Source organism: Elaeis guineensis, chromosome 9 (genome assembly GCF_000442705.2).
Source record: "Elaeis guineensis isolate ETL-2024a chromosome 9, EG11, whole genome shotgun sequence".
NCBI classification, from domain to species: Eukaryota; Viridiplantae; Streptophyta; class Magnoliopsida; order Arecales; family Arecaceae; genus Elaeis; species Elaeis guineensis.
The window spans coordinates 7,793,573-7,803,654 of record NC_026001.2 but is presented as its reverse complement, the minus strand read 5'-3'; the positions used below and the strand labels follow the sequence as shown (position 1 = coordinate 7,803,654).

Genomic DNA, 10,082 nt, shown 5'->3' with positions numbered 1-10,082 from the left:
TTATTGCTAAGCATGTCTTATGGACAGATGCAGCGGGTATGTCCGTGCCGTTTTGGGATTTTCTTTGTTTTTTTCTTTTCTTATTCTTTTGGTTACATCCATATTCGTACTCAGTCTAATTTTTTTCAAAAAAAATGTTCATAAAATATCATGTGCAGGTGGTACATAAAAATGATGATGAAGAAGGATTTTGCTACGAGGCTTCAGAAATATTTTAATATTTTAATATTTTTATTTATTTTAAATTATTGAATTAAATATTGATCGATTTAAAATAGCTAAATGTCTCTGGCTGGTGCGGTAATTATTTCGAAAGTTAAGGTTCATTTATGCAGCAATTTTTTTTCTAAACGATTCTCTGTCTGGGGTTGGGTGTTGCGCCGAAGGCCGGAGGGAAGAAGACGACGGAGAAGCTGTGGCCGGCCGGCCAGCCGGGAGGGGAGAAGACCGCGGGCCGCCGCCGGCGTGCTGGAGCGCATAGAGAAGAAGCTATGGGCCTGGGCCGGGGCCGGGGTCGGGGTCGGGGCCGGGGGGGGGGTTGGGAGGGGGGAGGTTGGCGGCGGCACGAGCACGGGGGGAGGAGGGGCTGCGGCAGAGAAGAAGCAAGAAAGGGGGGCCGCGCGATCGCCGGAAGGGGGTGGGGGGCGGCAGCACGAGCAGGGGGGAAGACCGCCGAGGGGGAGAGGCCGCGTGGGCCGACGACGAACGAGCCGCGGGTGGCCAGGGGGGCGCGGGGGTGACCGTAGGCGGGGCGGGGGGGCGGACGACCCACGGGTGGCCAGGGGCGGATGAGCCGCGGGCGCCAGGGGGTTGGCCGCGGGTGGAGGACCCGCGGGCACGCGGGGTTCGGGCCTGCACGCAAGGGGGCACCGTGGGGGGAGAGGGGGGGGGTTCGGGGTTTGCGGACGGAGGAAGGAGGACCAACGGTGTCGGGGGCGGGGAGGTGACCGCGGCGTGGAGAAGCAGAGGGAGGCGGAGGGAGAAGCGGAGAAGAAAGAAGGAAAAAAAAAAAAAAAGGTTCCTACGGTGCCCTTTATAATAAAATATTATAAAGGAGCACCGTAGCATTTGCCTGATGAAGAAATATCATCTCAAGAATTATTCTCCATGCTTTCTTCCCGACGTGCGAAGAAGATGATGCCCGCAAGAAGAGTAGCACCTACTTACGAAGATTCAAAACTTTCCTATATCTCCACCCCGGCGCCGCCACCTCCTCTGTTCCCGAACGCCTGCCGGATGGTGATGCGAGCTGATGGAGCAGTGGACGCCGGCGGAAATGCTGCTATCGCTGGGGATGGCGGCCGGGGACGGCAAGGGGGAGGCGACGAGAAGTAGAGGAAAGAGCAAGTATAACTCTCAAGTGTTAACCTGTTTCTGAAACTGAAACATTGCCATTCCAAATAAATCGCATTTTCTTTATCTAATTGCAAAGATATTATTATAGAAAATCAAAGCCTGCGATAGTTGAGTAGGTAACATAAAGTAAAATAGTCCACAATATCTATAAATAGATGACAGGACTACATAGAGGAATCCGAAGAACAAAAGATATAAGAGGGGACACGCTTAGAGAGGAGGCCGATGCAGTGACAGAGAGAGCAGAAAAGTTGTCGCTTAATTTGGCCTCTTCTTGGCGGTACTTCTATTTTCTTCTGTTTCTTCTCAGTTGGAGAGCTGGTCCTCTGTCCCATGTTCACCTCCATGCTCCTATATTAAAGCCAACTTGAAGGAGGAAGAGGAGAAAGGGAGAGGACAAGAGAGAGTAGGATTAAGGAAATGGAGAACGGTTCTCTCCCCCCTGGTCTAATTGTTTCTATTGATATATACCTGAAAGACTGGGATCATGATGTCCACTTTGAGTTGGTACCAGGAAAATGCTATTGTGTCATGCTATTTCAAGGCTTCGGCACCAAAAGCACGGAAACTTCATCCTTCCATGCTAGGTTCGATGTATCTTTATAGATGGCCACCCCTTTTTTTGGATTATAGATGGCCACTTTGATGCGAGAAATTATTAGTCTCTTGACACACTACACATACCTCTCCAAGGCATTAACTACGTTCACACCACCAGCGGAAGAGTTATATATGTACGCATGCTTAATAGATTCTTCAGCGAGTTTCCCGTATTTTTTCTCCTTTTTCTTTTCACTTCTATTTCTTTGTATTATTATTTTTGAGCTCCTCTTGATTCTTTCTTTGACTAAGCATATTTCAGACACTCATGCTCCAAGAGATAGCAATATAGGATGCATATTGATGGAAACCAAGCATATGTCTCAATTTATGTAAATAAAAATAGAAAATTATGAGACAAATTCAGTTGCTAAAATTTCAGCAGTCAGGGCCAGATAATTCTTTATCAAATCGATATTAATGATGTGCACATTTAACTAAAGTTGTCTTTTGGTCTATTAGTTGCTAGTAGGCGAAGCTCCAATAAACAGAGGAGAGCAGGTCTCTCACGTTGACTCTTAACGGTTTTTTGTTTTTAATTAGTTGATCGATGCCTTAGTGGCAAGTTCTTTGCACCAGTTTTTAATTACCAAGTCAATTTTTCTTTTGGGTACCATTTACCATAGTCGCAAGGTCTGCTTATTTGTCCATGTATAAGGCTTCGACTGTATGAACACATTGATCTAGACTTGCATCGGTATCTAAATTTTCTCTTCCTGGTGCAATTTGTTCAGTGTGCCATGAAATGAATGATGTTTGGCATTCAGGGAATGCTACCCAAATAATGCTGGCAGTTACTTTACCAAAAAAAATAATAATACTAGCAGTTAAAAATCTAACTGATAACCATCACAGTAAGTGAGAGAGAGAGAGAGAGAGATTTGACTATGAATTTACTTGCCGACCCAGCTAATTTGGAATTAAGACTTAGTTGAGTTGAGTTGTATTAAGCCTTGACTATGATTTTAACCACCTATCCATGATACATACTTACCTTAATTATCACCTGCCAATGTTGATATTCTTATACAAGATAATATATTAATAGAATTTGCAACTTAATCTCGCTGTCTGCAAAGAATAGTCAGGAATCAAAAGATGGAAGAAATTTGGAAGTTGACAATATAATCTCCTCACCGTAGTTCAATAAATTTCTTTTTGGTGCCTGACAATCCTCTACACAAACAAGAGGTTTATGAATTTTGACACCGTTTCAGTCTTTGAGAGTCTGCAGTTTTGAGATAGCTGTTCTCTTCCTTTCCATTAGAACAGTCAGCACTACTTCTGTGATTCCGTGGGGCACCACAACATTAATCATCTTACCCCAGAACTTAAGCCATCAAGAAGCACTAATAATCTCTTAAAACAATTTCTCACACCTACCCCATTCACCAGCAAGAACCAAGTTACTACAGGCACTTTAAGCTCACTGAAGTATGTTATACAAAATATTTTTTTCATGTTAGGGTCTACACCCCATAGCATTACCGTGTCCCTATACACATCAGACCTAAGGTTTTGAAAGTGAAATGCATTTACCAAAAACATAAGAACCAACAATCAAGTTGTAACAAATCACCTCTCAGATGCTCAACAAGGAACCATAATGGAGGAAGCAAGCAGCAGAAACAGCTCAACACCATATGGGTTAACTACCAAAAAAATGATTAAATTTGTCATTCATGTTAAGAGATTGGTGTCGTGCTTGACGCTACTTCTTTTGGCCGCCATATTGTCTTCTGAACACACAGCAATCCTTCGTCATTCTTTGAGTAGGTCATTCTGATTTCCCAATGCAACGATTTTGCTATGCTCTCAACTTCATTAATAATCTCTGCATTGTCCCTCACAAGTAGCTTCCCTTCTGGTCTCAATATCCGATCCACTTCGACAATTACTGGCAATAATTTGCACCTGCAACGTAAAAGCACGGCCAGGCTAGAGATAACATTGTTGAAGAAAGAGGGAAATAGGGTTCTTTCATTAGGTTCAGCATAGACTGATTGGCCACATGAGACAGATCAGATATATGATGAAAGAAGGGCATCAAAATATCTCATGTGCATCCAGTGTTATAAACGACAAAATATCATCTAATGAATTCTTCTAGCACCCATTTTACGTGACAAGAAGGCAATGATACTTTTGACAACATAACAGAAAAAATACTAAAACCTAGTCATGGAGATTCAAATCTTAAGTGCCATGCTTAACAAATCTTTGATGACATTGCAAGCTTAGTCAGAAAGCCTAGATTTCTGTTTTCAGCAGCCAAGAAAATGTCCATTAACCCAATTGCAGTGTTCAAGTGACAAAGGACTCGTCAAAGGAAGGTGGTTTTTATGGATATATACTAGCAATACTAACCAAGATAGCACCATGGGATGGAAATCATTTTAGTTCCTGAAGGATGAAAATTCTTAAAAATCAAATGTTGTCTTAATTTGTTTGAACTTTATGGGAACAATTTTCTATTGCTAATTATAGGTTCTATATGCTGAAAAAGGATAGCAGAGTATCTTATTAAGATCTCATGCTTCTAGACTGGATGGACTAGTTGTAGATACGCAAGAATAATATAAACAGCATGTAAACTGGAGAATAATGTACAAAGCTGACCTCTTCTTTAGCCTGGAAAATAGATGGTCAGCATGGAGAAGATCGTATGTTCGGGGATAGGTGCTGAATGATTCGCACCAATCATGATACATCCCAAAAAGTCCGCGTTCATAAATAACAGGAAGTGTATCTGGTGAATCAATTGAGACAACATTCATAACCCACACCTTCTTGTCTCGCAAAGCAGCGGCAAAACTGTCAAAAATTATAACAGAATGTACAATTAAGGTGACAGCATAATAGGACTCACAATTAGAACTCAAAAGGCATGTTTACAAACAAAAACACTGGTAATGTTTACAAACAAAAACACAGATCATAGTAGAAAATATGACTTAAACTTACTCGAAAAAATTCTGTATGGAGATGGATGATATCATCTGGCAGTAACTAAACCAAAAGCACAATTTGATAGAGAAATAATAGTAAAACTGCTGAGAGTCGTGCTTATGTACTCAAAACTCTAATTAGGGCTTTTAACAAATGGTGGAAGGAAGCTTGTCTTCCTTCTCCATTTTTTTCTCAAGAAGATATAGAAATAGTAGGTTGCCTTAGCTTCATACGAACACTGACTGCAAGATATAGCACATTAGTTCAACCTCAGCCAATTATTCCAGAAGTTCCATTATCACTAAAAAGGCATCTCAGTGCACAAGGTTCACACTGTTGCAGGGTCTGGTGAGGGTCAAACATATGCAACTTTACCCGTGCAGAAAGCCTGGTTCTGTGTTTCGAACCCAAAGACCCAGTCACCATGAAGCAACCTTAGCTTTTGTTTGAAGCCCACCCTCTACTAAGAAATTCCATTATCAATCTACATAAGAATTTCTTGACATGTAAGCGATAACTAGAACAGTTCTAGTTGGTCCCATATTTGCCAAAAACTGTAACCATCAAGCCATAGCCCAACAGTTTGGCTTCATGAATCCAGATTCACCTCTTGTTCATGTAAAGGTAAACCCCCAATGTTCAAGCTTTTCGAATCCTTGCTGGTTCTATACCTATGATCTTAAAATATGTAGGAACTAAGAAAATTGTGAACTATGATCATACAAGAATTACTTGAAAGAGATGGATGATGCTCATTGTTCAAGCTCAAATACAAACTAGCAAATTCAGTGTAGACCATGATATTGACAAACATTTAAGAGGAAAATTGTCAATATTGAGCAGATTGGTGATCTAGATATATGAACTACTATTTCCATCAAAAAGTTATGCAGCAGTTTCATGATAAAATATATTAAGCAGAATCCTAGAATATGAGAAAAACTGCAAATCCAATTTGAACCAAAAATTGCTGCAGTTTGCTGCAAATACGCATGCTTTTTGCTTACCCTCCATATACAGATCTCATGTCCATGACATTCCTCACAATGGTCCAGTTTATTCCCATTCCATTCAGATATGATTTGCTTACAACGCGCTTCCAGTGTTCATAGTCTACGCAAAGTCCTCAGGGGCAGGTTTACCGTAAACCCCAACCTGTGAGCTATTTAGCCAGTAAGGTGCTTTTTCCAACCTTTGTGGCCATTCCTCTGGCCATTGAGATCCACGAACAGCAGGACTCACTGGCAGTTTGTGCATACATGCTTGCAAGGGGACATTCCTACACAAATATTAACACATTTACGGCACATACATTGCAGGAGAATGAAGCAAGCAGGTTAAAGAAGCATAAATCTACTCTGTAAACAAGATGCTTACCAGGCTGCATCTGGATCGTCAGATTCTTGGCAGAGCGGAGGGTTGTTTTCTGTTCTTTCTCGTAGCACTCATTATTGGTGGGCTTTCTATATACTGCTAAACCCACTTGGTTGACAAATTCCTTTCCTGTTTTATTTACCATTTCCCAGCACATGGACTTTGTCAGCGAAGACATAGCTGTCATCAATTTTCCACATAAATCACAAGTTAGTCCTGCCATCAGCCTGGTATCCCAGTATCTTCTGCTCTCCAATCAAAGTAACAATTAGAATTGAATGGATATTCTTAAATTCTAGAGGCTCATAACTCTTCAATAGGGGTATTACATCATTCAATGGCCTAGGAAAATCAAATATTATGGTAGATTTTGAGGTTCTCTTGCCAGCAGTTTGCTTTTACTAGATGATCTTACAAAATCAGAACAAGAGAATGATTTTCATTAAAAAAATGGTATTATAGATGCATCCATGGAACACATAAATGCAATCAATGTTTGGTGCAGATTAGCACCAGCCTATTCAGCAGAAAGAGTCCTATATTATAAAAGAGTCCATATTATAAGTGGCTCTTGAGAGTCAAAAGCCTAGGCCAGCTTCATCTTGAGATACTTGGGGTCTGTTTGGATGGTTGGGCCAAATCTCATAGGATTCATGGGTTGGGTCAATACGATCGCTAAGTTAGGCTGGACTAGGCCTATTTTATTAAATCCAGCAAATCACTGGAGTGGGCTGGCCCGAATCCCATAGGGAGAAAAAAAGATATCAGCATCTTTTTTAAAGAAATGAATTCAGCAATCTGTCTTCAGACTTCTAATTATCAGTAGCCTTTGCAATCCTTGTCTTCGCAACTCTACATCAGATTTTCAGGTATAATTGAAAACATAAAAAGGAAAAAAGGAGGAGAAAATGAAAAAGAATACCACTCCAGATTTCAACATCTTCTTGAATATTTTGGTACACTGGAGTAGCAGACCAGACAAAGTAACCGCCGGGCCGCAACAGTCGATTGAGCTCCAGCAAAAGCTTTCCACCTGCAGGTTACCATATCGGTAGTCCCAAAGATTGAATGTCTGCAAAACAAAGAAAGTTAATGCTAAACATTGAAAGTACTTCAATGTGCCACGGGACCCTACAACGTGCACAGTGAACAACATCAAAGACCCTGCTGGGGAAGGGAAGTCTCTTGGTGCCCATGACTGCTGAGATAGCAGGAATTCCTCTTTCAAGAGCAAATTGCACTTGGGCTTCATGCTCATCCTTAGGAGCAAACGACATGGTAAGCACATCTCTTTCAAAGAGATAGCCTCCAAAGCTAGCCACTCCACAGCCGACGTCCAATACAACTCGGCTTGTCTTCCCCATGCTATAGCAGGCACAGACTGCAACAGAGGAAAAAGGATAATGACATCATGCTATGCATGCCAAAAAGAAATTCCAGTAATAAATATCTTTCTTTGAAAACAGAACTTCAAAAGCGATTATCAGACTATATAAGTATTAAAAAAATATAAAATTGCATGTACAAAATCAAAGTTGGAAAACAAGACATTGTGCAACATTAATTGGGCACAAAGTGAACATGTTTATGTAAGGAGATTTATGGACTATAACTTCCTCATTCTCAATACACGTGATATAGGATTAAACAAGAATGGAGGAAATATCTCATGAAAGAGCATGATTCTGCTGCAGGCATTTTGTAAAACATAAGCACTCATTAGCAGATACACCAGACACATACAAATAAACAATCGACAAAAGATAGGACCACATTGACAAGGAATCTTCCCAGTAAAACCACTTTAATGGAACCGGCAAATGAAAATGACTGCATGATGTCCAGGCTGAGATAATGGGTACATAAATTGATCATTGACAAAAAGAGGACAATCCAGATGAATATGAACCATGAAAATATCATTAGGAATGAAAGGCAAAGTACCATTAGTGAGACAGGAAAAATGATCTATGGAGCCAGAGTATACAAAGCTAAGAAGCAAACCTCCTTGATGAAATCGATGTAGCGGATTGCACCATTCTTGAACTGAGTTCCACCACCAGGAAAAGTAAGGTACTCTCCCAGAACCTTTACCCAATTTTGGTGCCCCTTAAAATCTGCAAGCGTGGATGAGAGGACATTGTGGTACCATATCTGCAGTAAATTTTAAAAAACTATTTTATGTGAGCCTAAAACATGAAGCAGTTATATGTTAGTATCAAAAACTGCGCATGTATTACATACCTTACCCTGCTATTCGCCATGCAATTGCTGTTTATACCTTCTGGAAGAGGACAAGGCAGGCGGACCTCATCAGGACAATGCCTTTCGATGTTCAAAGTGCCTAGTGGATCGAAGCTTCTTGATAGCTTCCTCATTGTCCAGCAAGGTATATAATCAAATGCCGTAGTGACATTACAAAGTTTCCAAGTGTATGCCACATTTGTCCTCTGATGAAGAAGTAGCTGCACTTCCTTCTCATTCCTCGACTCTGCAGCCTGAGTAGACCATGCCCCATTCTGAGTATTGGTCTCATTTAGAAGCTCTGACTGAGCTACATCAGGAAACACCTCGCCTGGAAGTTGATCCTTTGTCTGGTTCCCAGTTTTGATGTCTCTAAAATTTTGTTAGCATCCTTGTCTTGGTTTTGTCCAACCTCCTGCTCTAATTGGCCTTGATCCTTTCCATCCTGCACTTTGTCACCATCAGGTTCCTCCTTTTGCATGGGTATCTTGTCGCTGTCTGATTGTTGTTGCTCGTTGCTTTTAGTTTCATCAGTTTTCTGTTCAAGTTATCGGTTTGCTCATCACTTGCAGTTTCATCGATATTACATCAGTGTTGTTGCCATCTTCCTGTTGCTCATTACTGTTAGATTCATCAGGATTTTGTTGTGGATTCTTCTTTTGATCATCATTTGCTATTTCACCAGGATTTTTCTCTTTGTTATCTTCCTGGCTCATTGTCTGCGTTTTCAGCAGAATTTTGTTCTTTGCTTTTGTCTTGTCCATCCTCCTGACCAGTGGTATTCATGTCACCACCTTCTGAAATTGTGGTCTTCACCTTTCTTAGCTATTTCTCCACCTTCACCCTTCCCATTTTCATCACTAAAGGCCCGGCCATTTGATCCATTTTCTGAATCATCCTCTGTGCTTTCTTGGCTCCTCTTTTCCGTGGTTTTCTCTGGCGCATTCTGGTCCTGGGCAGGCCAGAATCAGTTCATTGGAGACTCATCCCTATCAATGTTGCATCCTTTTCATCACACCATCAGGTATGTCTCCTGAAGTATCCTCAAATTGCTTAGAATCAGTCTGAGAAACCTGTTGTTTGCTCCCTGATGAAGACATGTCGACAGGAACTACAGTTGATGATGTCATCATCCATACCCCCACCAAGCCAAAGGAGCAACAAACACGATGAGGGTAGCCGTTGAGCATTGCGAAGATGACCTCCTATTGTCGTCCGTGGGCTTCTTCCAAATGCCATTATACATAAAGACTCCACTTAAAGAATATATCTGAAACAATGAAGAAAATAGTCAAAAATGAAGATCAATTCATTACTGTTCCTACTCCATTCCACATCGATTCCCCACAACAAATACAAATTCTTGATAATTATGGAGATGTAAAGAAAGACGGCAGCAAAGGAGATATTCCTAAACCAAGAAAATTATACAGAACATTTGCCAAAACAGATCTACTAAAACTGGACCACAAAGGAAATGACTCAACCTATTACCCCAGCTTCCAAAATGTCAATCTTATAAAGGAAAGTCCCATTGTTTAAAAGGACAATGCTCGCTA

The 10,082-nt window shown here is 41.1% G+C and overlaps 1 pseudogene; it reads right to left on the bottom strand.

Annotated features, from left to right (window-relative positions):
• Positions 1-3,362: 3,362 nt before the first annotated feature.
• On the bottom strand, positions 3,363-9,762 carry LOC140851765 (probable methyltransferase PMT24; annotated as a pseudogene).
• Between the last annotated feature and the right edge of the window lie 320 nt (positions 9,763-10,082).